This window comes from Lagopus leucura, unplaced genomic scaffold, assembly GCF_019238085.1.
Source record: "Lagopus leucura isolate 7727_CA_CO unplaced genomic scaffold, USGS_WTPT01 Super-Scaffold_100015, whole genome shotgun sequence".
Classification (NCBI taxonomy): domain Eukaryota; kingdom Metazoa; phylum Chordata; class Aves; order Galliformes; family Phasianidae; genus Lagopus; species Lagopus leucura.
Window position 1 is genome coordinate 12,219,101 of NW_024962269.1, and position 25,725 is coordinate 12,244,825.

Below are 25,725 nucleotides of genomic sequence, written 5' to 3' on the forward strand. Positions count from 1 at the left end.
TTCATAATTCAGTCAGTGATAAAACGACGACTGCACTTCTGTATCAGATTTCCAAATCATGTCAGGTTCATTCAGCAGAGTAGTTTGAAGACCATCTAGGCTTTGGTTGCATGGTTTAGAGGAAGCAAATGCTGTGCCAGTGTTGTTAGCGGATGCTGCTGTGTATCCTTGCCCTTTTACAAGTCTGGCTTCATACTCCTCCAAGTGTTTATTTTGCTTTTTGATAATACTGTACAAAGACTCAGCTGCTCACATTTTTATTAATCTTACACTTCATCTTTCCTCATCCCGATGTCCTGGTTAGAATTTCATGGTGAGACATGGAGGTAGATTGAACTGTACTTTGTTAGAAGCATTACCACCTTAGGTAAGAGACACAATGTCTCAGTGTTATATCCACGACTTAGTGGCTTTCCATACAAATGCTTCTGTAGAACACTTGGTTGACACAAACAGTTCTGCATAGCAGAAAAGAGGCGGGATTTTTTGGTAGATTTACTCTGCTGCAGTAGTAACACCTTCTGAGGCACTCAGTTTCAGCTTTCATTTCTCTACTTACTGGAAGAAAGGATTAGACAACAGAGTAACTACAGGACTCTGTAAATATTTGGTGAAGACAGGCAAGTCTTATCCAACAGCTTTGACTTTGCTAGGAAACAGGACAATGACTTTTCTCTGGAAGGGATTACAGTAAGTCCAGAGATTGGACTGGAAAGGTGGAAGGGAGATATGTTTTCTGTTTGCTCACTTCACTGAAGGACACAGCCTCTTTTTAAGCTGAAGTTTTGACAGTATATGGGCCCTGCAGTCTGAGGAGACTGGCTGTGTCTAAAAAAATCCTATGCCATCTGTCATTCCTTCCATACTCTGCATATTTGAGCAGGAGAACACAATACGTGTTTCTTCAGTGTAAGTTCAGCTCCTTTATTCAAAGCCACCCTCAGATGGAGTGAGATTGTTTCTAACTGTTGTATACTGAACCCGCTGGAAGTGTACTACAGTAGTGTAATTTGTTTCCTTTCATTCTTTGCAGACAAAGATTCCCTTGGTAAGCTATAACAAGTGCATGGGATAGTTTCTGTAAAACGCCTTTTCCTCCTTACTTCTCTTTAGATCGCCTTTGGCGATTTCAAACCTTCAGAGACAGCTGCAGCCTGCACTACTGAAGCAAGACTTTAATTGAGCACACCAGCATCCAAATATGATATCCTATGCTGCTGACTGATTAATTTTTAACCACCCTGGCTATCTCGTAAAAGGCAGGCATTCTGGAAATACACAGGTATTTTTCATCTAGGTTTCTGCTTCTGTTTTTCCGGTGTGAACTCATCTGTTCTGCTGTGATTAATAGGAAGGGTGTAAATGGACAACTTAAATCTAGACAGAGAATTTCATGCTGGTCAAAACAAGGTTTTATTCTGTTTTTCCCACAGCCTCGAGGATTAGAATTGGAGGGGGAGAAAAAACGTTTCTATTAAAGAAGCCATTTTATCAAAAACTGGAGGAGGTTGAGTTCTGCTGCTCAGACTGCTTATAGCTATGGGATTTGTTTAATTTAGAGGAGGATCTTGACACTGAATCCTTTATAGAATATGGAGACATGGAGTCAGGCACTGTTTCAAATTCTCCCAGTGCTGCTGTTCCAGTTTGCTGGTCTTACCCACCCAGCAAGTTCATTAACTCTCAGGCTTGTCTTGCTCTCCTGAAAGTTTTCTTGAGAACTGTTGAAAGGTTTTGTATTTGTTCCACTGTGGAATGAAAATCAAGTGTCAAAATCATGACGCCTGGGGCTTAGGGGTTCTTTTCCCTTTAATGGAATAAGATGGCTGTTTTCGGTCTGCCTCCATGTACTGAAATGACTCTCAATTCAAATTGCCTTAACCAAGAGGAAGATGATTTAGTTTGGGCATCTGTTCCCTGGGACCTGCAACCTGCCTGGCAAAGAAATATTGTCAGGTAGAGCTTGCCTCATTTAAATGCCATTATTCCAAGGACTTGCTCAATCTTTGTATCCTGAAGTGGGAGAGAGACCACAGAGAGTGGAAAGATGGATGGCAGGCTTGGATGAATGCCCCAGTTAGATTCTCTGTATTAGATTGTCGTGCTTTTCCTGGCCCAGACACTAACATCTAACACATTTTTAATACTATTGCCTGTTGAGATTCTATTAGAAAATGATTCAGAGTCTGGAAAGTTGGGAGGGTTGGGGGGAGGGAGGGGGCAATGAGGAATTAATTCCCTAGAAATAATACAGTCATTGTGTGTACACACAATCCAATATGTAACTCAGGTTTTTATAACCTCTCTGCCATCCTGTATGCTGGCTTTTTAAAATTGCAGTCACACTCATTATAAAGTAAATGCTTAATGCGACTGATTCCCAAACAGTTTGTAATTTAGATTCCTACTGGAAATAAAAGTAATGACCTGCAATAGCTCATTAGTGGCCACGCAAAACATTCGTTATTTCTTTTCTCTTTGTCTTCCTCCTGGTTTTCTCCCGTTTGCTAAAAGACGGGAGCTTAAAGATTTAGACTACCTTCAGAGCTATCCATGTCTAATGACCCATGAAAGTGCACATATGATTCCTGAGCAAGGAAATCATCGTTCCCTGGTGTTTTAAAGGGTTTAAATGTGTTCATGGAGCAGTCCATGAGGAAGCTAGGTGTTCCAGATAATTCTAAGGAAATGTTTTATATTTATGCCCAGGAGACTTTTAAAAATTGTTTTGAAATATCAAATATTTCAATCAGCAGATCGAGAAGTCCCAGAAAAGAAGGATATGGACACTTTGGAGTTTGAGCCCAGGTTGTTTCTAATGATTCCCCATTGCTACACCATCATAGCAAAGGTTTGTTTGCTTTCACCTTGCTTGGTGATGATGCACAAGGAGAGGGCTCCCGACTCCTCTAAGCCCTGTGCCAGTTTCCCCTTACAGCTAATGCATAAGTACCAAACATTCTTGGTTACTGGTGTGCATCAGTGCAGCTCATCTCTTCTGGATAAAGAAGATGCAGCATCTGCTGTGCAGATGATCCTTGGATTGCTGAGGGAAATGACGCATGGGAGACAACGTGGGGCTGCAGCGAGGCTCTGCATTGCTTTGTGCCAGGAACAGGACTTCATGAGCACTCTAGATTCGTGTTATCATTACTCAGCCTTAATTACATGCTGCCTGAAGCCCTCAGTCATCCACTGATTGTCTCCTCTGTGATGGCTCATGCAGCAGCACTGGCTGTTAGTGTGGTCATGCAGAATGTTCTTGCTACCAAAACCATTGTAGCAAAAGGTATGTGGGATGAAACCTCCTGTATGCCACATGGATCCAACATGCTCTGCTGCAGTGTGTTCTCAGAGGAAGTGAGTATGAAAAAGCCTTATTCATGCTTAGTTTCTCTCTACGTTAGTAATTTTTCCTCATTAAGCAATCAAGACTCATGATGAGCACTGATGGGGCAGGACTTAATGGAAACATCTTTAGAAAGAATATAAAGCACCGTTTGCCTGCAGTCTTTTATAAGTGCATACCAGAAGTTTCACTGGCCACTGTATGTATGTGAAGGGATTATTTTGGCAGCATATGCATGAATTAAAATCTGGTAACATTCTTAAAAGTGGTATCTATTGTTGGAATTGGGGTTCTTTTGTAAATATTTTGTACAGCAATTCTGTAGAAACTGGTTTTTGCATTGGAAGATCAGTTCACTTTTATAGAATTGCTTCAAGCAGGTTTCTACAAAGCACGGTGCTCTTATGAGCCACCAGCATTGTAGCTGTGAGCTGGCTTGCTAATGCTTATCTTAGGTCATTAAGAATCCTTCTCCTTCAGTTTGTATTCTGGTGTGTCAGGGTTCATCCTTGCTGGTTGGCTTCGTGTTAGATGTGATGCTAATCTCTTTTTCCACATTCCCCTTCAAAATGAGATTGTTCTCACTTTATTCATTATAAACTGACTACACAGTACCACCTGCTGATGGGCCATCATCACAAACCTGGCTTTTATTATTGCTTTGTCAAAGGCTGACTTGTCTGTGACAGCCTCGGTCCTTAGGAAGGGGCATGTGTTAGAGGCAGGAATGCTCTCATGTTCGTGCAGTGATCAAAACTCTCTCATCTGCTACCGCTTAGCAGAAGGATAGTGCTGTGTCGGAAGGAGACTTGGGCTTTGGAAGTAAGACTGAATAGTCTCCGTTTTTCAAGGCCTAAAAGGGCAGGAAAAAAGAGCATACGCCATCAGACCTAAGGCTATGCTCATTTACATTAGGATTTCTATAGGCCCTGTGTACAGACAAAGACTGGTTATCATCTGAATCTACTTCTGTCACACGTCCCAAGGCTCTGAAATGAAGTATTTGAGTATTGAGGTCATTATATTTCATTAGTCTTCATTAACATGAGAGCTGATCTTGGTGTGCTCTCTTATTTCAAAAGCTTATACCACTTGAGGTACAAAACTCCTTATCCTCCCCGAAATTCAGGTGGTTTGTTAGTGTAATCTCAAGAAGCGGTTCTGTGCTATTATGAGAGCCATTCAGTGAAGCATCAACTAGGATTTTTCAGTTGATTCTAAACCCGTCACTCACCCAGGAAAGTTCCAGTAACTTCTGGCCTAATGAAGGTTCTCAGGATCTGTCCCTTTCTAGGGAACAAAATCAGTGGAATCACAGCCAGATAACTGTCAAAGAACAAATGTAAAGCCAAGAAAAAGAGAAGACAGAGCCAGAATTTGGTATTTTGCAAATCCAGATTCTCAGCTCCTTCAATTATCTATTGGACAATTAAGAACAGCTAGCCCTATGTCCAAGAAAACATCATTTTCAGGAACTTCCTTTTTCCCCAGTTTGCAGGGTTTTCTCTCTTTTTTAAAAAAATTATTTTTCTTTTAAGATGTGAAATCCTCTGCGCCTGGGCTTTGCTTTAGGAAGGCCTGTTTTCTTCTTTTCATGTCAACAGGACAGAGTTCCATTTGTTCAACATCTGCACAGGACAACATCTGGAGCCTCAGGAAATTCAGCTGCTCTGTGTATGACGCTTAAATGAAATTACTTTTTCATGCACTTCAGAGGAGTATCAAGAGCATCTCTCTGACCAAACAGGGCCTTTTGTTCTCCTCCAGCAAGTGTTTCTCATTAAAAATGTCATCTCCCTAACAAATTGCTTCATTGCCTCTGCAGCTGGGGTTATTGTTTTCATGGTTTTGTACTTGTGTGATTCTCCAAGGGAGCAGAAAGCGAGGGGAAGTGTGGCTTGATATCTTCTCCATTTGCCCTGCGAGTGCCATGCTTTGATTGGGCACCTTTTGCAGAGTACATGCAGTCCTCCATAGCAGCAAGCAACCTTGCAATAAACCTCACTTAGCAGCATCCAACTGAAGGAGCTCTATAATTTCAGTGAAGAACAGCTTAGAAAATGTCAAAAGTTCAGAAGACATTCTGCAGGCGGGATACCATTTAAACCCCAAACATAGAAACTCACTTTTTCCCCCTCATCTCTCCCTTCCCAGATTGGATTGCCTACTTTGTCCACTTGAAAAACATGGCTTTTTTTTTTTTTTTTTTCCAGCTGAAATATTTTTTCAGGCAAAATCTGGAACTTGCAGAATAACTCAGGTTGGATGAGACTTGTGGAGGTCACCTAGACAAGCCCACACCCAAAGATAGTCAGTCTTGAAGTGTAATTTCAATGGCTCATTATAAATAATCTAGAGACTACATCTCCTTTGCATAAGTGGTTGCTATGTGGTAACACACCATCTGCTTCACCTGATATCTCTGATTTGTAGGTAGCTACAAATTGCTCTGTAGTAATTTCATCAGCCACATCAACTTGCTGGGTAATCACTTTGCACTTTGCTTATTGCCTGTTTCCCCAGTTCCAGTGCTAGTCTCAGAGCATTTGCAGCTTTTCACATAGCGTTGATTCTTGGAGTTATGTATTTTCCTGAGAGTGCAAGTTTTTGGCTTTTCAAATGGCAGGAGCTACAGAGAAACAATGAGAAAAAAAAAGGCATCATAAACCTTGAATGTAAATAACTCCCTCTCAGATTTGGAATTCACCACAAATCCTATTGTTATTTAGGCATTCTGATGGTGCTTGGTGCTTCAGCTTGTCACTTCAGTTTCTCCCTTGTTTGTAGATGAATGACAAGTCATAGAATTACAGAATCATTAAGGTTGGAAAAGGCCACTAAGATCATCTAATCCAAGCAATTGCAAGATTTTCCACTTTTGCTGAGTGATTCCTTAATGGAGCAGCTTCTAGTTTTATTCCTCTACTCCATCAGGGACAGAAGCAGCCAACAAACCACAACAGTTACCTTTGGCACTGCTGATTTTGCCATGTCACCTCTCCTCCTCCCGTTCCAGTTCCATCCAATGGAAAATGTGTTAAATATAACACCAGGCAGCTGTCCGTGTGGGAGATATTGCAGAAACATTGGGCACCACACTGTGGAAAATAAGTACGTAGCAGTTGTAAATACATATATACATGTGTATATATCTATGTGAAATGGTGCTAGAGCCCACAGATGTAATTTGTGGGTGACCTTTAACTACATGAGGATAAATGGTTACAAATGAGGACCTCTGGTCTTGGCTGTTGTAACCTATTTTCTTACTTCTGTTAGTAAATAAAAAAAACATGTATATCCATGGGGTTTTTAGTGTAACATTTGGCTTAGATTTGAGCTGGGATAGCTGAGCAAAGTGGAAAACTAAACAAATAAATGAGATTATCCTACCATGTTTTGTTTTGTGGAATCAGGTTCTGAAATAAGCAAAGCCAGTGAGATACTTTAAGGTCTGTAAGAGAGAGATGTGCTATTCCCATAGTGAATTCTACTTTCTGAATTAGGTATTCGTGCTATTAGGAACTTTTTCTTCTGTTTATTTTGCTACAAGATCATGTTTCCACTGGAACCAAGCAGCATGTAAAACTTGTGATTTTCAGAGGCCCTTCAGTGATGAAGCTTGTGATGGGAAAGCCACTTCTTGCAGCGTTGGCTGTGACCAGAAGGTGAGCTCCAAGCTTCAGGGTGTTCAAGGACATTTGGATTTGATAAAAACAAGTAAAGGCTGTTTGTGATGGGGATGTGCACAGTAATTCGGAAATAGGACAAATAATGGGTAGATCATCTTAATGGATAGATCATTAAGCACCTGCCCAGTGATAGTAATTCCTTGAGAGCAACAGGCAGGGAAAACTAGAAGATGTAGCACCCAAAAGCTATAAATCCCCTTAGCCTTTGTCTTCCCTTCCTTAATTAAATGTGCAAGTGAGAGTTTTGTCCATGTTATTTGTTCATCATCATATAGAAGTGTTTGTTCTGCAGCATATAGGGTCTTCCATGAACTCCAGAGCGATTGGCCCTCGGGGCTCTCCATTTTTCCAGATTAATTTCAGTGGGTTAATTTCTTTGGCAGTCTCACATTGCTGCTGAGCTGTGGCCCTCTGTCTTTTGCTTTGAAGATGGCATGTTCTTGTCACAACAGAGAATAAATGTTAGGCTTCATGAATTCATCAACTTATTGCCCATTTGTTTCAAGCTTCACCTCAGCAAAGGTAGCAAAATGAAAAATCCTAACTGAAACAAAAGCAAAAACCCTGTTAGCCCAGCTGTATGTGGATGTCCTTTCTTTCATCTTTCTTTCATCTCTTCTTCATCTCCACAGAAACTCATTTAAAATCTCTGCTTCATCATCTGGGCACATACTCACTTGCTCTCAAGGTCAGTTATTTATTTCCTGTTTCTTCAGAGTACTTGCCCTAGTCAATCCCTGCCACATTTGATCATCTTCTTACCAGTCTGACACTTAAGGGTTTGCTGTTTGCTTCTATTAAGCTCCCCAGGAATGCCTTTTGCAAGCTTTGCACAAGTGTCCTGAGCCTACGTGAACGCAGTAAACACATTTCATAGACTTCTTAATTCCTCTTCCTTCTCAATTGGACTTTTCTGCTTCCACTTTTGCAAAGCAAGTTCTTTGGTGAACTACGGCACCTTGGAGAAGACTCATATTATCAACTCAGCTTCTCTATAAAGAGAGCAAGGATGCAGGATGAAGAATGGAAATAATTCTACATCCCGTCGTCTGACATCTCTGATTTTAGTACCTGCAAGACTAGAAACCTCGTTTGGTGATGGGAAGGTGTGTTCCTGAGAGCATGTTCTAGAATTGTAGAATTAGAGAATGGCTTGTGTTGGAAGGGGACTTACAGATCATGGAGATCCAACCCCACTGCCATGGGCTGGTGGCCCCCCACCAGCTCAGGCTGCACAGGGCCACATCCAGACTGGCCTTAAGCACCTCCAGGGAAGGGGCATCCCCAGCTTCTCTGGGCAGCCTGTGCTGGTGACTTTACAGGGGAGAGCACTGCCAGGACCATGGAATGGATATGTAGGGAGATAGACAGGATTGCCACTAGCAGCAGAATCTAAGTGTGGGTGCAGCTGTACAGGCAATCTCAACCAATGCCAAGAGAGCCAGTAAAGCCTTGGGGAAAATAATAGCTAAAGCAGTGATGATTTTGGAGATGTCTAAAAGATGTGCACTGTGTGAATCGTGAAGGAGAGAAGAGTTATGAACATGAGATTTTAGCTTTTTAGTTTTGGGAATAACAAGCCTAAGGGGCCAGGTTTGAGTTTTTGGGCCCCGAAAGGAAAAAACCTGGAGCACAGCTCTGAGATCAGCAGCCGCCAGCCAAGGGCTTGTGAGAAGGCACTGTGATACACTCCAGATCCCGTCTGTTAGTGCTGCCTGGAGTGCAGGTTACTGTTTTGCCTTCTGCAAATCCTCATGCACCGCACTAAACCCAAGGGCTCTTTACACATCTATGATACAGAAATCAATCTTCGCAAAGAGTCCCTTGTCTGCACACTCCCCAGTCTCGCTTCATCTCCCATGAAGGTTTAAGGAACTCTGCAGACTCCTCAAACATTTCCCATCGGTATTTTCTTATAGTGAATTTCCTGATGGTTTATCCTTCTTGTTATCGCAGCGATATAATATCTTAGCGTTCCTCACACACACAAAAATAAACCACAAAAGCAAGGTTAGGATGTCTCTGGTTCTTGTCTTTTTTATGGCTAAAGAGATCTCTCTCCTTCAGATGTGGGGAGATGGTGAAGCTGTGAATGTCATCCTGCCCATGATGGAAAAGGGGAAGGGTTTTCACTGTTTCCCAAAGGTGCTCTGACTGGATTTGTCTCATTTCCGCTGCAGGTTTCTTCCACAGCTGGATCTCCTCAGCTGGGAGGCTTTGTCTTGTGCTTTCACACTTTGTTTTGAGCTCTGCAATCTACACTGTTGCAAGGAAGCATGTCCAGCGTGCAGACGAAGAGCAGGTTTGCAGTGAGCGCTGCACTAATTACAGCAAAGATTAGCACTGAGGAGCTCAGCTCAGAGAGACAAACCCAGAGCAGGTGGGGGTCGAGGCTGGTTGGTGAGGGTCAGGCAAAGGAGCGTGTCACAGTGCACACCAAGGATCCCTTGGCTTCACGTTACACTTGCACTGAGATGCTGCGTCTGGATCGCAGGCACTGCACACAGCCCCATTACAGACACGGCTGGGGATTACAGGTGCCTTTCCTCAGTTATTGAAGTTGTATCATTTCTGTTCTTTTGTTTTTAATATACCTTTCTCATGCAAGATTCATTATTCTGGCTTTCATACTTAAATCCCGGTCCCTGAAGAGGTGGGAAATCTCATTTCCAGGAATTTGTGGCTGTCTCAGTAAATTCTTAAGAGCTCACTGAGATTAAGGATGGCTGCATGCCCCACCTCTACCCTTTCATTCTCTGTCAGTAAACCTAGCACTCAATCAGACAAGGTGCTCCCACAGAGCCACTGGGCATAAAATGGGGCTCAGCCATTCAGCTGCATCCTCGTGGGAGCAGCACCAAGCACCATGGATGCGAAGTTCATCCTTCCCCTTGGGGGCTTCAGCACTCTGCCCTGCTGTCCAAAGCCAATGATTTATATCTTCTTTCTAACTGGTTTCGCAGAGTCGCTTATTAAAAACAGCCTCCCTTATGTTCTGTTTCTCCTCCTGCTGTCCGTTTGACCCAGAGGGTGACTGCAGCTTTCCTGTTCCCCAAACCCTGGCTCCAGAAGTCCCTCCCTGCTGTTCCTTCCCTGTCCCCACGTCGCCCAGCCCCACCTCAGAGCTGGTTCCTTGGCTTTGGCAGCACACCTTGTTCCGCGAGGTGTTTCGTTTGCTGATGGGCGAGCGAACTGAGTCAGAGTTTAGTTTGGATAAGCTCCCATAAAATGTAACGCTTGACTGCAGATTATCCAAACTATACGATCCTCTTGAGACTCTAAATTAGCTTGGAAGATCCAGGCTTCTTTCTGAGATTTTGGCACTTCCTGATCCAAATAGCATGGCAATGGGCTCTTGCAGTAGAGGTCAGCATTTCTACTTCTTGTTTCAGCTGGATCCTGCAAAACGTGTGAGCAAGAAAACAGGCTGGTTAGACTCAGGCTGGGAGGGAGAATGAGAGGGCTCGGGCATGCATGGCCACTATTTGTAGATTGATATTGGATAAAGGACTGGAGAGAGTATCTTTTGGCACACAAACAGCTCTGGCATCTCGGTGTGCTTGTCCAGGGGTAAGCCTAGATGGAGGAAGGATGCTGCACAAAGGTGGCCTGTGGAGCTTTGTTCAGAAACAAAAAAATCCCAACCCCAAAGACAATATGAATGAAGCTGCAAATGTCGGATTAAACCATGTTATTACTTGCAAGCCAACCCATCCTAAAACCTTATGTATACTAACATCTGTAGTATGACAGCTAACACAGTATCCTGTCTGTAGCCAAAGTGAGCAGTGGACACGGGGAAAAGTGGGGTGTGAGCAGCTGAGCCGGCCCTTGGCAGAGCCTCCCAGGCTCCAGCATACAGTGCTTCAGTAACTTTCAAGCCAAATTTTGTGCCCTGTTCTTTGTACTCAGTACCCACTGATGAACCCGTCCTCTCTGTATCTTCTGCAAACATATTAATGCTGGCAATTCATAATTACTAAGGCAGGAAGATTGATAGAGAGAGAAGCTGAATCCTTAAAAATAATCTTTAAACCTAATGACAAATGTATACGTGGACAAAACTTTAGGTTGGTTCTTCTGTGGTAGAAACTACTCATTCCTATAACTGCAGAACTGTGGTTGTGGATGGCTTCCTTGCAGGGTTTGGGGATGGGATGGAACGTTTACCTGTGCTGCCAAGTCTCCAAGACAAAGAGAGCAGGCTCTGAACTGGTGATGTCATTTATTTTCACCCACCTTTGAAGGCCCCTTTCTTATCTCAGCCCAAAAGCACTGCACAAACACAGTCATTTTGCCAAAAATGGATATTAAATGGGGAAAAAACAACAACAACAACAACAAAATTCACTTTAGGTTATAGCACGTTCTTGAGAGCAATTTGCAGCGTTCTGATGTTTTTGCTTTAAACGCTGCAGCCCTCCCCCTTTCCAGCTCCAGTCTGGTGCACAGTCCTTCCTGCCCACATGGTGTTACGCTTCTCATGGACGTCACAAAGCGATTGCTAAATCACAGCTGTCCTGCCAAACAACTGGCCCTTCTGCACGCCAGTTCTCCTCAGCCTCCAAAAAGCCATACGACTTCTTCTGGGCCCCATTCAAACTTGGGCGATGTTCTCAGTTAAAAACACCAAATGAAATGCAGAGCAGTTAGGTTTTGATTAACTCTGTGAAAGGGTTAATAGGATTCTTCTTCTTTTCTTTTTGCCTGTTTTTTTTTTTTTTTTTTTTTTTTTCCTTCCCACTCTTTAAGGAGAAAATAAAAAGACAGAGAGACCTGAGTGGACACAACTAGAACAAAGCACTGTTTATGATTAGCATGGCTGAAAATATCCATGTTAGGCCAGGTGCAGATGGCTAATTCCCCCAGACTACAAGCCAATTTAAACCATAATTCCTGAGATAGACCAGTTTTCCCAACATTAATGGGAGCCAGCTGCCTCCTATTAATAATATGGATGATTACAAGGGGGGTAAAAAAAAAAAAAAAGTGGAGGAGGGAATAGTGAAGTTAGAGAAGATATTATTTTCCAGACTTTTGGCTGTGTCCTGCTGAGGACAATATGGAAAGCTATGGAATATGAGTCTTGAAAAACCTGTCAAGTTAAATACGAACAGTATGTTTGCTCAGGAGGAGGATCGAGTTATCTCTGTACTTTTGAGTTTCGGTGACAAGGTTACTGAAGGGGTAGCAAATATTTAGTTATTCGCTGGCTCTTTGCTTGTGCCTTCCCTCCGCTGGGGTTGGATGGTTTTGATTAGCCTCCTAGGAGGGAGCCCGCTGCCTTTTGTCCGCTGAGCCCAGCCGTTCCCACTGCAGCCTCATTTCATGTGAGATCGTGGAGTACATCAAAGCAGAAGGACAACAAATGAACTGAATTGTTCTCAGGAGAGCACGGCTGGCCGCTTCAAAAAATTAGTTCGGACTTCCGCTATCGGCGTGAGATGAAATGTGATGACGTGGAAACTTATGGCATGTAACATCCGTGTGTGTGTCTCAGGAATGTTTTGTTTGTTTTTTTTTAACTGTTATTTTATTTTAAAGAATAAATTCCACAACATTTTTTTTTTTTCTTTCTTTTTTGCTTCTTTGGAAGGAGGAAGGCAAAGGTCCATGGTATCAGCCATTTTGCTATACTCCTCATTCCTTCAGTAGACTCAATTCCAGTAGATGTGGAATCATCGAGTTTCTTTGGGATCAGTAAATAAAGGAGCTGAGATACAAATGAACCTCTTTCTCACCCCTCCAGGAGGTGGGTAGGACCAAGTGCCCTTGTCCTGGTTGTTGTGTTAGGAGTTTGGGGGATTTTTGGTGGCCTTCAGCCAGCTGCATTTCCTCCTAATCCCCTCCTTGATGGTCTGGAGAGGTGTGGGGGAAAAAAATCCAGCACTTGGCATCATCATTTCCGCTGCGAGGTTTGAAGAAGGCATTCTGAGCACCCAAGGAGATGCATAGATCACAAATCATTAATGCAAAAAGAAAATTGTTTGATCTTTTTGTTGAGTTATGAAACTAAGACCATTGCAGAAATGTATCCCACCAGCAACTCTTCATTCACACACCCCTGCAGCCCGCTCTTTATATGGACCATCAGAGCATCTCTCTGAGATACCTACTGTAAAGAGGGAACCCATCACTGCCTGCATCCAAATTTCAGAGCAGCGCTTAAAGCAGAGATAGCAGAAGTAATTGGAAAGATTTTATTGATTTTATGTACGTAAATATAGCATAGTTGAGTTGACGGTGCCTCTTTAAATAATTGAATAAATCAGCCTCAGCTGACAGTAGCTCATGAGATAAGAAGGCTGGTTGTGGAGGAACATGAGTAATTAGAGAGTGGGGAGTCTTGCCACATGGAATTGACCCTTAGGGGCTCGGAGAAAGCAGGATTTGTGGCCGCTCTGAAATGCCAGTGGTCTGGTCCAGCATTCCTCTTGTCAATATGAACCTTGTGTTTTTATTGGAAACATGTGTCAAAACAAAACAGCATTTGGAGCTGCTGTTGAGAAAAGGTGGGCAAGTCCAGAGACAGCCAAGCTATTTTTCTGCTTGTTGCCTAACATACCATGCCAGCGCTGCCTATCATGCTCAAATGGAGAAAAATGCGGTAAGCACCATTGTAGTAAATAGATCATTGCTATGTGGTCATGTTCAGATAGAAAAATGTCTTGCGGTGCTCATTCTGCTGTCATTTCTTTCTTAATGATGTAGTTCTGTAAGCTAGAGAGACTATGACATTCTGCTGTACTTTGTTGATGCCCAAGTTCAGAGTTTATATGAGAGCTATCCCCTGGAGAAAAGGCATTGCAGCGAGCAGAGTCCTGAGCTTTCCTGGATGGGCAGTGGAGCATTCAGTGACCTGCCAGTCAGAGGTGATAATTTACTCCCAACAGGCTGCCAAAGCAATCTGAAAATATGAGTTATGAACCTGCATCACAGAAAAGGCTGAATAAAGAGATGAGCGTCCTTGTGTCTGGTATTTAAAGAAATCTGCCTTTGGGTTGGTTAGTTTTATTTTTCCTGTTTTAAAATTATTTTGTTGGGTTGAAGTTAAACATCTGCCTCTTGCTTTGCTCTCCTTCCCCTTCTACCCCTCTAGGATGGTCTTATTTCATGGGTGAATGAGGTGGTTTGGTGATATAAGGAACTCAATTTGTAATCTACTGTAGGGGCTTTCAGAATGAAAAGTATGGACTGATATGGAGTGTTTAGTTATTAGTGTCTCAGTTTTTCTTTCCCTCACCTGTCTTGCTGTGTTAGCAGATCTTCACAGTCTAGATTTGAGGCAATAATGGTGAAAGCCAGAACATGTGAGCCCTATCCAGGCCCAGCATCACATCAGTTCTGGACTGGATCTGAGCTTAATTGAGAAGACAAGAGGATATCTCTGGCAAAGGGAAACATGGCTGTCACAGGCACTGCTGTGTTCAGTTTAACACAGAAAAATGTGCTCTGGCGTCTTTGTTTGGTTTCCATTTTAAATATAAGGTTAAAGGCATGTGTTCTTCTGTTGTAGGTTTTAAGTGTGATTTACAAACCCAAAATAGAACTCTCTAGGACTCTACGGTCTGGCCCTTGTGATGACAGGAAATGTTTCTCGCCTTAATACCATCACTGTGGCTATTTGTGCATGCCTGCTTGCCTACCACCTCGTGCAGTCATCACCATTTCTCACTGCACCTGTGATCTCTTCTTCTGTATTTCCTATTGTGTGGGAATAGCTTAGGAAATCAGAATTATTTTCATCCCTGTTACAAAGGATTAAAGCAGAGTTTTAGATTGGAGATGCATGGATGTATGTTGAGAGGATTTCCTGTCAAGCAAGAGTAACTTTGAGGTGTTTCATTTGGAAGGCCAAGATGTCTCAAAATTTTAGGGAGGAAAACCAACCTATTTTTGTCTTCTGAGATCTTTTTCGATTGCCTTTTATTTCAGATGTACTTCTTTCAGTGAGCATCCATTTCCAGCTTAGAAATTGCAAATGGAGGTTATATACACAGTCAATGCCCTTTCTGTTATCTGGAATCAGCACGTGATGCCAGCATGACACACTTCAATATATAATTTATGGGGAAGTTTTGCCCTCAGTGGTAGTTTTAGTAATAAGAAATCTCATTATTCATTGACTTCACAAGCTTAATTGATTCTGTTATTCTTCAAGAGAAGAAACCTGAATTTGCTTGTGGTCTTTTGGATAACAGGAAAAGTTTCTTCTCAGAAAGAGGTGATGCATTGGCACAGGCTGCCCGGGGAAGTGGTGGAGTCATCATTCCTGGAGGTGTTCAAGAGCCATGGAGATGCAGCGCTGAGGGACATGGTGGTGGTGCGCTGATGGTTGGACTTTGGTGATCTTGGTGGTCTTTTCCAACCTTAATGATTCTATGATGCTATGATTTTAGCGCTGAACAAAGGTTCTCCAATAGATAACATTCTGGAGGTCTTAAAACTAAAGAGAAAAAGATCTGATAGACAGGCAGAGCTGTGGATGGCTCCTTTGGAAGGCCTCCTCCGTGAGTTAGGAATTGGCACAAGCAACGCTTGGATTACACTGAAATTATAAGCACACCCTGCTCGCAGCGGTGGCACAATTGTTTTGAAACTAGGCAGATCCTCTGTGTTTAATATTTGGCAGGTTCTGTGTTTTTGGCTGGCAGCCACGCTGAAATGTGTTTAGTTTTAATTGACAGCCCTGGTCAACACTGCAGATCCCAGGTAGGTACTGCTAATCCTGACAAGGCAAGGCAGAAGCAGACTTGCTTTTCAGCTCACCAGAACCTAGTTTTTGGGAAAACAGTGGCACTTTGCTTCTAGATAATTCACCCTTAGGATCCAGCCTCTGGATCCTCCACGTTCATACTCTGTCTTAAGGCCACTTTGCAGTTGCAAGCAAAATGTGTTTGTGAAGCACTCTGATGCAAGGGGAAGCCAGGTGCCTGTGCAAGGCAAGCTTATTGGAACAGGGAGACAGTCAGAGTCATATTTACTCTCTTTTTTCTTTTTTTTTTTTTTTCTTTTTTTTGGACTTGAGGCTTGAAAGTAAGAACAGCTACACACAGACCTGTAGTTTAAAATCCGAGACATTCCAAAAGTATGTATGGTTAGATTTATGTAAGCCACAGTTTGTAATGGTTTAGATGTAACCTCCTGGTCCTTTTGAGAGAGTTTCAGCCTGGCTGTCATGGGAGACAGAGAGAAACATAGAATATTTACAAAAGTAAAAAAGAAAAGAATAACATATGCACAGGCTTACGATGGCTTTGGTCGTGACATCTAAGCAGAGAGAGCAATGATTTCTGTGAACCATAAAAAAATGTTAGGTTCAGCTGGCATAAAATTCCCCAGAGCAGTACTTGTGACTATCTCTCAGTCCATCTGTCTTTCTGTCTGTCAGTCGTTCTTGTATGCTTTGTTATTAGTATGCATTCCTTCTCGTGGTATTGTCTTCCTTATAAGATAATTTCTCAAGGTTTTTTTTTTTTTTAACTATCTCCTGAAGTGCCTTCAATTTCAGTGGCTGCTGAGCACAGCTCCATGGCAAAGGAACTTGTAGTTTTGGAGAAAAGACACCTGAGTATCATGACAACGTGCCATTCATTGGCATTTAGTTCTCATCCTTACGAATAATTTACACCTCTGACAAAGAACAGGAAATAACATCAGGTCAGACGCTACCAAAAGAAGACACTGAAGGAAGAGATTCTCTGTGCCAAAGAGAGATGAGAGAAGGAAATTTGGCATGTCACCTGAGACTGAACGGGAGGATTGTTCCTCCTCTGTGTCATGGGATCTCCCGTGAGAATCTCTCTCGGATCCTGACACAGTGACAGCTTCAGGACAGGACTTCAGTGAACAGTGGTGCTCCCCAGCTTCCAGCTACAACCACTGCAGAGGGGTTATTGCTAAAGGTATAAATAAATAAATCTAGAGATGGTAAATCTGTAGTACATCTTCAGAGAGACATCTCTGGAACAGCCCCAAATTTATGGATTTATCGGAGAGCTGGGTTTTTGAACTCAGGTTAAGATGAAGAATATCCCCCAGTTGCTCATTTTTAATGGCACTGCAAGATCAAGGTGGAGACCTGGCTGCTCCAAACTTTCCAAAAAGGAATTTCCAAGAGTGGAGTAGCCCTACTTTCTCCTTCAACAGGTCTTTAAACTGCTCGGTACTCCTTCATCTGCCTCAGACTTTGATTTGGCACTGCTGTGTCGTGCAGATGTAGCAATCACATTTGCAAGCCTGGAACTAATTAAAAATGGAATATTTTAGATCAGTCATGGTGAGTGTGGCCAGATTTACAGGGAGAATACAAGGGAGTTTAAGGAGCAGAGTGATCTAGCCTTTTAAAAATGTTCTTCCTTCAACATTGGTGCATTACCTACAGCCAATTGTGTCAATCCTTTGCAGCACTATTTTTTGCATACCCCCAGGCTGGTTAAAGTGGAGCTTTAAGGGGACAGAGACGTTTCACGGTTTGCTACATTCCAGATGTATGGAGAATCGTCTCGAAAATCTGCCTGGCAAGACAGTACTTTTTTTTTTTTTTACATTTCCCTCCCACCCCATTTCTAAAGAGGGCACAGTTGCCAAGCTTATCCATCAGCTTAATAAGAGACAATGAGTTGAAGGCAGTGGGGAATAGAAAAGTCAGGAGATCAGAGGAAATGGCTCCATCTGACTCTGCAGCAGCCATATGTGTGATTCATGGACAGAACGGGATAGGCTTCTCTTGTAGGTAACACTGTTATATGAAGCTGGGAGACCCAAGCGCTTTCCATGAACCACCCCAATCCTGTGAACTCTGAATGACTGGAGAGAGTGCCTGCCTGCAGACTGCTCTGTAGGGAATATGGGGAGAAAAGATTATCCACAGAGCAATTACATGGTGGGTCACCGTAATTTTCTCCTCGCTCAGCTCATTGTTTCCTAGGCTTTGCTGCTGCTGGCTGCCAGCTCTGCACCTGCTCCTTGCTGAGTCAAGCTCGGAAACAAAAGAAAAAGCATTGCACTCTCTTGCAGCATAGTCAGGCTCATTACGGAGGAGTGCTTTTTCCACTCGTACTGACAGCCGGTGTGCAATGATACCAGTCATGCCCCAATTACACTGCTCATCACGGTCTGATGGGGACATCGAGCTCCTGTCATCACTGCTTTGTGTCACCTGCTTGTCTCCTGAGCAGCACCTGGCTGCGAGTTCCTTGGGTCAGGATCTCCACAAGATGTGCTGGGATGTTGGGTTTGCTCTCCTTGGGAGGCTGCCTCAACGCAAAGTAGTGGCAATAATAGGGCTGTCCTCTAGATGTACCTACTGTGGGCAAATAGCAAGTTTACCTGTGGATTAACACTGCTGTGATGTTCTCTGTACAGTGTTCAGGTGGCAGAATCCCTCACTGTTTAACAGAAAGAGATTAATTTTTTTTCAGTCCTGGTCTCCTACAAGGTGGCATGGCATAGTGATGGGAGATGGTAGGTCAGACTGATAGCTGGACTTGTCTTGAAGGTCTTCTCCAACTCAGAAGATTCTAAGATTCTAAGGTTGGCAAACAGAAAACTTAGTATCATATAGTGATTTTTTTCTTTCTTTCTTTTAATGTCGAAAGCACTTTAAAATGTAATTTGTAGGCAAAGTGGTCATGTGCTGAGTGTAGGTAGAGACATGATGGCAAAGATGCATATCCCAAAAACAACAAAAAATCCCAGAAGCCAAACAATACCAACAACAAAAGCCATAAATCAACATTTCATAAATTTAGAGAGGTACAGCTTGTACTCTCTGCAAGAGATTCTTTGCTAGCATGGCTTATATTACCATTAAAATGATTTAACTGGAACCTCTGCTCAGCAGCATTATAGGTGACACATTCCCTAGCTGCAGTGTATCCAAACAGATTGTTGTAAGGCCTTGAATAAACATTTTTCCAAGTCTCGCTCTGAAGCAATTTACATCAAACAGCATTTATTTCATGGGTGCCAACTAGTTTTTGCGTGTTACTGACAGAGCAGGCAATGTTTTCTATCAGATCTTCTGGCTGTAAACAGAATGCCTTTTAATAATGTGGCAGGGACCTGACTAAATGCAATATTTATGGCTCATGCATATGAAAGTCTCATAGTTTGCTTATAAAGAGCAAATGAATCCTGCAGTTAATGCCTTAAATGAATAAGAGAACAAGGACAATTCTAAATATTTCTCTAGAAGCATACCTTCCCATACGTTACCATTCCTCTTGTAGTGTGAAGGATTGATGCTTTTCTCTGTACAGCCTGAGGGCAAAGCACCTCAAAGGTGGCCCATCCATTGGATTTCAAGAGGTTTAGTGCTAGGGCCAATACGGTCAGAGAAGAAAGTTGGACTAAAGAGTTCAAAACTTACCAAAAGGGGCAAATTCCTTAACTACAGTAAAATCCTGAGTTCACCCATTGATATCTGAGACAAAGTTAATCTGTGCTGAAAGGGAGCAGAACAAGGTCTTGGTCTTGTGGCAGCAATATATGGTAAGATGCATGTGCTAAGCACCTTCAAGCTGAACCTGGTCCAAACCCCAGCTCTGCAGAATGGAGATGGAAATTTCATGGAGCTAGGCTTCAGTTTGAATATTTTTGTTCCTTTTGCTTTCACACAAATTACCACAGTTCTAAAAACAGCTTCGAACTCTCATTTCTATTGGCACGGCTGCTATCGATCTTGTCCAGAAAAGGGATGGAAAGACATGACAGAATTGGCAGCCATCCCGAGCCATGGAGTCGGGATCTCAGTCCTGATCCAAGCTTTGCTAATGAACAGGAGTTTTTTGTGTCTGGAAGATTGGTTTCTAATCTTTTGTACACACATGGAAAATGTGTCAGGCTTTTTTCTTAGTGGATAAGATCTGTTGGATCTGGGATGACCAGCTTGATCAGAAAGCTTGGGGGAGAGTGGCTGAAGCAGCTTCAGCTGGGAAGTGGAGGGGCTTCCAGCCATGGGAACCAATGAGGCAAAGGATGTTCCCAGCTCTCCCACACACAGCACAACTCGAAAGTTTCCTTTAGCTTTTTTCCAGAACAGTTACTCTTTTGATAGGATGAGAGGGAACGGCCTCATTTTGTGCCAGGGAAGGTTCATGTCGGATATTAGGAAAAAAATATCTGAAAGAAGCAGTGTTGGGTACTGGAACAGGCTGCCCAGGGAGGTGGTGGTGTCATCATTCCTGAAGGTCTTCAAGGAACATGTAGAGGTGGTAGTGAGGGATGTGCTCAGTGGGCACTATTGGTAGTAGGTGGAGAGTTGGATTAGATGATCTTAGAGATCTTTTCCACCTTAATGATTCCATGATTCTATGATTCTGGGTTGCTCAGTCAGGTGGAGCAGCTATAGAACTTCATAAAACTGATCCCTAGGAGCTCCCCTAACGTTTGTTTTCAACCAAATGTTGCACCTAGGAATGAAAGCAATTTTGCTGTTTGCAGTTTTTTAATTTGCGGCTCTTCAGTCTCTCCAGTCAAGAAACCAAATGAATATCATGTGGTTGAGCCTGCCAATACAATCATTATTATTAAAATCAACTAACAAAAATATCACACTGTACAATTAGCAAAAAGACAACAGCTTGGCAAACACTTCTCCAAACTGTTTAGTAAATACGTTCCAGCAATGAATGTCTTAGCAGAAAACAGGAGAGAAAGACCACAAATAAAATCAATATTATTATACATATTATTTGCCGCAAGTAATTTGAAAACTTCTGCCTTCATCCAAAACATTTGTTTTAAATTATCCGCTGACATATTCTGGAAATAACTATGATAGACTATTTTTAAAGTAGTAGTACACAAAGGAGTTTCTTCTTTGCGTCCTTTTTCACATCAGCGGTTTCTGATGTGCTAAAATAGACCCAGATAAGGATTTGTGTGTGTGAGTGTGTGTGTGCGCGCCACTTTCACATGTTTATTTTCAGTTTTGGACTTGAAAATTGTGTGCTGTGGGGAGCAGGTGGTTCCCAGCATTTGAAGAGATCTGCATGTTAAATGAGTTGAGCTTTGCATCGCAGGGAAGTATTGCTACATGTAATTTCATGACATTCCTTTCAGGCATCTTCTTGGGTTCCTTTCCAAAATGCTATGAAAAAGTGATTTGCTTTCAGAAAGGAATCGCTCAGCTAAAAATAATAAATATGTTATAGCTAATGTGGAAACTGAAAATGTCAGAGGTGATGTGGAAAACATCGGAGCAGACTGAACTGAAAGGATAAATGATCCTAAGGAGTCAAAGGAAGCTGCTGCAGAAAATCCAACTGTTACCAGTCAGGACAGTTTGGAAACCACAGATGAAAGATCCCAGCTTGTGTGTAGGCTTCAGGAGAGCTGAGACACCTTCTGTTGGCTTGAGTGAAGGAGCCAGCTGCTGTCTGTACGATATGTCCTCACACTGCCCATTTCTGGGTGAGGATCCAAGTGTCAGTAGTGCCCCAAGCCCTGCAGACTTGCTAAAGGGTGACAAGGAGATTTGTGCCAACTGGGAACACCATGTTTTTGTGGCTTCCAATTTGAGCACTTTGCCTGATGTTCTCTGTAAGTTTCCTTATAGTCATCTCAGTGGGGATTTCCTTGGTGGAAATGCAAATAAAGAACTGCACTTTGCACACTGCTGTTTGTAACTGTCTGAAAGGCCTGACCCCATCAGCATCTGGTATTCACAGGTCCTTCGTTGCTGGATGCACTGTCGTGTGTGTGTGTGTGGTGTTTTCCTGGTTTCACCACCGGATATCATGTTGGGGAAGGGCTGAATGTTGGCTCAGATGGGTGTCGTGTGCTTTTGAGAGCATTCATCTTACCAGATCTCCCAGATCAATTCTCCAGTTTGGTTACTGAAATGAAAATTAAATATCTTACCCACCAGGAAAACTAATTTGGAGATACATTTTTAACCCCAGAGCAATCTTTTACCTACAAACTTAATTGTATTCCTTTAAGAAGATATAATTAAGTATCCCCATGGCAGACCATCAGTTTTTACAAAGCATTTCTAGAGCAGATAGACATCATTAGTAATACAATTCTTGGTGGTGCAGGCAGGAAAATAAATTGGTTGTCATTGGGACATCATCAATATAATGAACATCTGACATGTAGACTGTCTGTTTCAGATGAAGCAGACATAGATGAGGAGAAAAATTGTTAATAAGAGCAGCAGACAAGATGTTGCAGACTATAGCTGTCTCATGAAATGTTGTTTGCTGCCAACACATCGCAGTAAGGAAAGTCTGGTCGACCCGTGAGCAGCTGGGGAAAATAGAGGGAAGCGGCACTTTCAGGTATGTCCTGAGAAGCTCTGCTGAATCATGGAGTTTTAGTCCCTGACTTTTTTTTTTTTTTTTTTAATTGCTCAGTAGTTCCTTTCATTCTATGGAGGAAATTGGTAGTTTGCCTGTCTTGTACTTTCATTTACCCTTACAACAAAATGGAAGCTTTTATTTTTGAAACTATCCTTTCTCCCAGAGAAACCAGTAGCTAACGTTGTCATGGATGGACACAAAACAGAGCTGGTTCAAGTTCTGCAAAGCCTGGGGGGAAATTTTGATTCGCAGAAATGAATATCCAAATGCCCTCCATGGCCTCGAGGATTTCTGGCGGTGTCTGCAGGATGCTGGGGAAGAATTCCTGTGTTGAAAACAGCTGAAAACATTGCAGGGTAGTGTCCTAGCTCAGCAGTTGTTGGTCTCACTCATCTTTGGTGGATTTAAGTGTGTGGTGGTTGTTAAGAGTAGGTGCTAATTTCAAGAGGAACCAGGTCCATTTCCAAGCAGGCATATGGCTGCTTCTCTGACTCACAAACATTTGGGAAGTGAATTCAGCTTTTTTCAAGTGTTCTCTTCCATTATTTGTTAACAAGTTCAACTGGTACCTATTTATTTTGCATGATAGGTGATCTAAATAACACAATATACTTTCCTTGTTTTCAATGACTGAAATGCATCGATGGAAAAAAAAAAAATTCAATTTATTTGCTTGGAAGAGTTTTGAATGAAAGGCTGCTCATGTGAAATGCATTAGCAAAGGGATCCCTGTGTTGGAATGAGTGTGAGCTGACACCCCACAAGTCAGACAAACAGCAAGAATTCACTAGGGAGCACCTTTATGCAACGAGAACAGCTTGGAGCACTGCAAATATTGAGCTGATTAAGAAGCATAAATGACCCTCACCATGGAACTCCTTTGGCTGGAGGAAGCATCATAGGCAGCACGAAAACTTACATGGAACCTGAAAGAGGTAACCAAGCCTCAACAGGATCAGAGTTTAGGAAAACTCCTTACTCCCCAGTACAAACCCATCACAGTCATCTGGGCCCAGACTGTTAATGTAGCAGTGTCAGGTGAAATGGATTTCTCCCAAAGTTTCTGATGCTTTCTGTTGTTTGACAGGCAGGAAATACCATCAGAGGCGCCTTCCTTGCTGTAGTTCATCATGTTCAGTGTGAGCAGGAATCGGGAAGTGCAGAGGCAGTGTGAAAGTGAAAAACCAGGAGGAAAGGGAGCCGTGTTGCCGATGCCATTGAACAGGGCAGTTTGGGAAGGGGCTGCTGTGTTGGAATATTGTGGGATGGAGGCTCGTCCACTGATTCCCATTGGTCCAGTGCAGGCATAGCATTCCACTGTCAGTAAGAAATGCGAAAGGATGAGAAGTGTAATTGAAATGAGGAGCTGTATAGCACTTTTCAGCTGTACAAAGAATTTTCCTTGCAAGGATTCCAAATCAGTAACGTTAATCTTGATGCTGTTGTTACTCTGCTAGGTACATGACATCCTGGAAAAGCTTACTGTCCATTGATTGCTCTTTGTTTAATTCATTTTGTTTTTGTTTTACAGGGTCCTAATTAACCACTGGGCTACCTGCTGGCCTATGCAGCACTGCCTCATTGCTCTGGGGTGACAGCGCAGCACTGCTCCTCTCTGCTGACAGCTTGAGCTCTGTAAGGCCATGTTTTTTGGCTGTAGCATAGGCAAATGGAGAATTCTTTGTGTGCAGGTCTGAGGCTGCATATACACGTGTGAACTCTCTAAAAGCAAACAACCAGCTTTTATAAAGCCAAATTCCAAGCGAGCAACCAGTTCGGCAGCTGTGAAAGGTGTCTGTGTGTTTTATTGTTGATAAAAGCACAACCCACAGTGACTCAAACCTCAGGATGTGGTGGGAAACGGGGAAGAAAAGAAAGATAGAGAGTGAGAGAGAAAGGGGAGAATAATCCTTGTCAGGACAAGGGGTTCAGACACGCCAGATTTCCTTGGCGCAGACATTCCTGTCATGAACCTTGCAGGCGTTTCATGTTAGTTTCCTTGCTTTCTTTTCACCTGGCACTAATGATGTAGTGATGATTTCGAAGGCAAGATGGCCAAGTGTGGGCAGGAGCCCAGGTGTGAGGGCTGTCACCCATCTGTCATCAGCCGGCATCTGCTCGCTGTGACAAAAGCATTGATGACCATTTCTGTCCCATCTCCCCTCTGCTCCAGTACCTTTCTGAGTTGTTCTGGGAAAACAGAAGGCAGCTGATGGCAGGATAGGGATGTGGTATGGAGAAAGAAGAAATCTGGTTTGGAAGCTGAATGCTAAAGGGATGCATCAATTTCCTATCAGAGAGGTGAAGTGCTCAAATTTGCTATGCTGCTTTGACTTGAAAGGCATTTACCCAGATGTCAAGACTACTAGACATGCTGTTTTAAGATAAGGTTGAGCTTTTGAACTTGTTCTGGGGCCCCAGATTCCACTCCACCAACTCCAGCCATGTGCCTTTGGTACAGTTTTTGCTGAAGCTGTAGGACCGACTTGGTGCCCTCAGCCTTCCTCCTGTGATGCTGCTGTCAGATATTTAGCTATGGGATCACTCACACAGGCATGAGGAGGAAATCAAAGAGCTATAGAGTTCCTTAAGGTTGAAAAAGAGCTCTAAGGCCATCTAGTCTGACTGTCAACCCACCCCCACCGTGCCCACTGACCACATCCCTCAGTGCCACATCCACACAGTTCCTGAACACCTCCAGGAACAGTGACTCCAGCACCTCCCTGGGCAGCCTGTGCCCATGCATCACCACTCATTCTGAGAAGAAGCTGTCCCACCACAGGGAGCATCTAATAGTAGAACTGGTCTTTTCCTGCTGAACATTTGTTTCTTTCACTTATAGTGAAAGAAGGGCGCAGCCACAATAGGAACAAACTGAGAACAGAACCATGTCAGGGCTGAAGAAAATAAGAACTGGGGCACATTGTGTGAAGGCTGGATGGGCTTGTCTCTAGCATTTACTGATGGAAGTAATGCAGGATCTCCTGTCAGCTCGAATCAACCTGTTGAGTTTGCAGTTGCTGATTCAGCAGTGAGACACAGTGCCCGCTCTCCAGGGAAGATTTACAGAGCTTAAACTGAGCTTCTGCAGCACTGATTTTCACATTGCTGATGGCTGAGAATCCAGAAGCTAACTCAAACTAGGAACATAAAAGGTCACTAAGGAAAACAAAGCTTTTCTCAGTAGACTGACATTGCCACATCTCCTCCATCAGGTCATTAGAGAGCCCTGTGAAAGGAGGAAGATTGAATATCTCATCTGCAGCCAAATCAAGCTGCTATGCATCATCATCACTGGTGGAATGTTCAAGAAAAGCGTAGATGTGGCACTGAGGGACATGGTTAGTGGGCATGGTGGGGATGGGTTGATGAT

At 43.0% G+C, this 25,725-nt stretch overlaps 1 protein-coding gene across 2 annotated transcripts in view; it reads left to right on the top strand.

Annotated features, from left to right (window-relative positions):
* The window catches only part of MCTP2 (multiple C2 and transmembrane domain containing 2), a 258,369-nt gene that overhangs the window by 85,364 nt on the left and 147,280 nt on the right, over positions 1-25,725 (top strand). For both annotated transcript variants that reach the window (XM_042876283.1, XM_042876284.1), the window contains one exon: positions 23,884-23,987. The gene's annotated coding sequence lies outside the window, so the exon portion shown is untranslated. The remainder of the gene's footprint in view (positions 1-23,883; positions 23,988-25,725) is intronic.